Source organism: Schistocerca cancellata, chromosome 7 (assembly GCF_023864275.1).
Source record: "Schistocerca cancellata isolate TAMUIC-IGC-003103 chromosome 7, iqSchCanc2.1, whole genome shotgun sequence".
Lineage (NCBI taxonomy): Eukaryota > Metazoa > Arthropoda > Insecta > Orthoptera > Acrididae > Schistocerca > Schistocerca cancellata.
Genome location: NC_064632.1, coordinates 84,743,876 through 84,747,464, shown reverse-complemented (window position 1 = coordinate 84,747,464; position 3,589 = coordinate 84,743,876).

The window sequence follows — 3,589 nt, the reverse complement described above, 5'->3', positions numbered from 1 at the left end:
ATTTGTTGAAAGTCCCCTACAGAAATACGGAGCCATGCTGCCTCTACAGCCGTCCACAACTGCGAAAGTCTAGCCGGTCTAGGATTGTATGGTTGAACTGATATCTCTATTATGTCCCATAAATTTTCGATGGCTTTCAGGTCGGGCGATCCGGGTGGCCACACCATTCGCTGGAAGTGCCCACAATGTTCTTCAAACCAATCGCGAACATTTGTGACCCAGTGACATGGTTCATTGTCATCAATAAAAATTCCACCGTTGTTTGAGAACGCGAACTCCATGAATGGCTGCAAATGATCTCGAAGTAGCTGAACAGAACCATTTCCAGTAAATGAAAGGTTCAGTTTGACCAGAGGACCCAGTCCATTCCATGTAAACATAGCCCACACCATTGTGGAGTCACCACTAGGTTGCATAGCGCTTTGTTACAACTTGGGTCCATAGCTTCGTCCGGTTTGCGCTACACTTGAAACCTGCAATCGGATCTTACCAACGGAAATCGGAACTAAACTGATTAGGCCGCAGTTTTCTAGTCGTTTAGGATGCAACCGATATGGTGTCGAGCCTAGGAGAGACACCGCAGGCGATGTGCTGTTAGCAGAGGCACTCTCGTCGCACGTCTGCTACCATAGCCAACTTTCACCGCCCTGTCCTGGTGTATAAGTTCGTCGGACTTCCCTCATTGATTTCTGCGGTCATTTCACGAAATGTTGCTTGTCTGTTAACACTGATGAGTGTATGCAAACGCGGCTGCTGTCCTTCGTTAAGCGAAGGCGTCGACCGCTGCGTTGTCCGTGGTGAGAGGTTCCACCTGAAATTTACACTGCTGGCCATTAAAATTGCTACACCAAGAAGAAATGCAGATGATAAACCGGCATTCATTGGACAAATATATTATACTAGAACTGACATGTGATTACATTTTCACGCAGTTTGGGTGCATAGATCCTGAGAAAAAAAAATGGTTCAAATGGCTCTGAGCACTATGGGACTCAACATCTGTGGTCATCAGTCCCCTAGAACTTAGAACTACTTACACCTAACTAACCTAAGGACATCACACACATCCCTACCGGAGGCAGGATTCGAACCTGCGACCGTAGCGGTCACGCGGCTCCAGACTGACGCGCCTAGAACCGCACGGCCACACCGGCCGGCTAGATCCTGAGAAATCAGTACCCAGAACAACCACATCTGACCACAATAACGGCCTTGATACGTCTGGGCGTTGAGTCAAACAGAGCTTGGATAGCGTGTACAGGTACAGCTGCCCATTCAGCTTCAAGACGATACCACAGTTCATCAAGAGTAGTGACTGGCGTATTGTGACGAACCAGTTGCTCGTCCAGCATTGACCAGACGTTTTCAGGTGGTGAGAGATCTGGAGAATGTGCTGGCCAGGGCAGCAGTCAAACATTTTATGTATTCAGAAAGGCCCGTACAGGGCCTGCAACATGCGGTCGTGCATTATCCTGCTGAAAAGTAGGGTTTCGCAGGGATCGAATGAAGGGTAGAGCCACGGGTCGTAACACATCTCAAATTTAACGTTCATTGTTCAAACTGCCGTCAATGCGAACAAGAGGTGACAGAGACGTGGCACCCCATACCATCACGCCGGGTGATATGCCAGTATGGCGTTGACGAATACACGCTTCCAATGTGCGTTCACCGCGATGTCACCAAACACGACCATCAAGATGCTGTAAACAGAACCTGGATTCATCCGAAAAAATGACGTTTTGTCATTCGTGAACCCGGGTTCGTCGTTGAGTACACCATCGCAGGCGCTCCTGACTGTGATGCAGAGTTAAGGGTAACCGCAGCCATGGTCTCTGAGCTGATAGTCCATGCTGCTGCAAACGTCGTCGAACTGTTCGTGCAGATGGTTGTTGTCTTGCAAACGTCCCCATCTCTTGACTCAGGGATCGAGACGTGGCTGAACGATCCGTTACAAAATTGGTTCAAATGGCTCTGAGCACTATGGGACTTAACATCTTAGGTCATCATTCCCCTAGAACTTAGAACTTCTTGAACCTAACTAACCTAAGGACATCACACACATCCATGCTCGAGGCAGGATTCGAACCTGCGACCGTAGCAGTCCCGCGGTTCCGGACTGCAGCGCCTAGAACCGCATGGCCACCGCGGCCGGCGATCCGTTACAGCCATGCGGATAAGATGCCTGCCATCTCGACTGCTAGTGATACGATTCCGTTGGGATCCAGCACGGCGTTCCGTATTACCCTCCTGAACCCACCGATTCCATATTCTGCTAACAATCATTGGATCTCGACCAACGCGAGCAGTAATTTCGCGATACGATAACCGCAATCGCGATAGCCTACAATCCGACCTTTATCTAAGTCGGAAACGTGATGGTACGCATTTCTCCTCCTTACACGAGGCATCACAACGACGTTTCACCAAGCAACGCGGGTCAACTGCTGTTTGTGTATGAGAAATCGGTTGGAAACTTTCCTCATGTCAGCACGTTGTACGTGTCTCCACCGTCGCCAACCTTGTGTGAATGCTCTGAAAAGCTAATCATTTGCATATCACAGCATCTTCTTCCTGTCGTTTAAATTTCGCGTCTGTAGCATGTTATCTTCGTGTTGTAGCAATTTTAATGGCCAGTAGTGTAGTATTTTCGGCACGCTCGTGGTACGGGGATCTTGGAATATTGAATTCCCTTACGGTTTCCGAAATGGAATGTCCCATTGACCCATCTCCACCTTATATTCCGCGTTGAACGTCTGTTGATTCCCGCCGTGCGGCCACAATCACGTCGGAAACCTTTTCACATGAATCACCTGAGTGTGAACGCGATGCTACCGCCATGTATCTATGTGCATATCGCTATCGCGAAATTTCTGTCACCTCAGTGTGGATCCAGTGTTGCTTGGAGCGCCACTACTCGTATCGGTCGGTAAACTACAAGATGCCTTACCGCACAATGTGAGTACTGGCTCTTCAAGCATTGGTGGATCGATCGCGAAAATGTTATCTATGGACGTAGAAGACTCAACTTCAATAGGCGCTATCTCCGTGATGTCATCCAGTCTATCAGACGCCATCGTCTGACGTAAGAGTGGAAGCTTAGCCATGTCCGCGACAGCAAGATTTAGCCGATGGCGGTGGAAGCACTCATCGAAAGCTTGGGATTCGAATGTGAAGCGCCAAGTTAACCGAGAACTTATTATTTAAAGACTCTGTCTTGAAAGAGTTCGCAGTCACCATTGCGCTTGCTGTATGTGCCGGAGTCTCGTATGTGAGCAGCGCTTGGGAGTGTTTACATCGCAGCTGCAAGTAACGGCTGCCATACCTCTCGATTTCACTATCTTTCTCATATAATTTAGGGAAAATTTATAACGCCATCAGTTAACCATAGACATAATTACTTGTTCTCATTCGTATTATGTTTCAGCGAAAATGATATGTCAATATCTTGAGCTCTTCACGAAATGATAGTGCCTTAGCACGTTACACGACTCGACACAACAAGCTATGTGGCGAAGTGGTTTAGATACTTGATTCACATTAGCGACTACAGCTCCCTCTCCTTGGGGCGCAGTCTTTCTTAGTCAGTAAT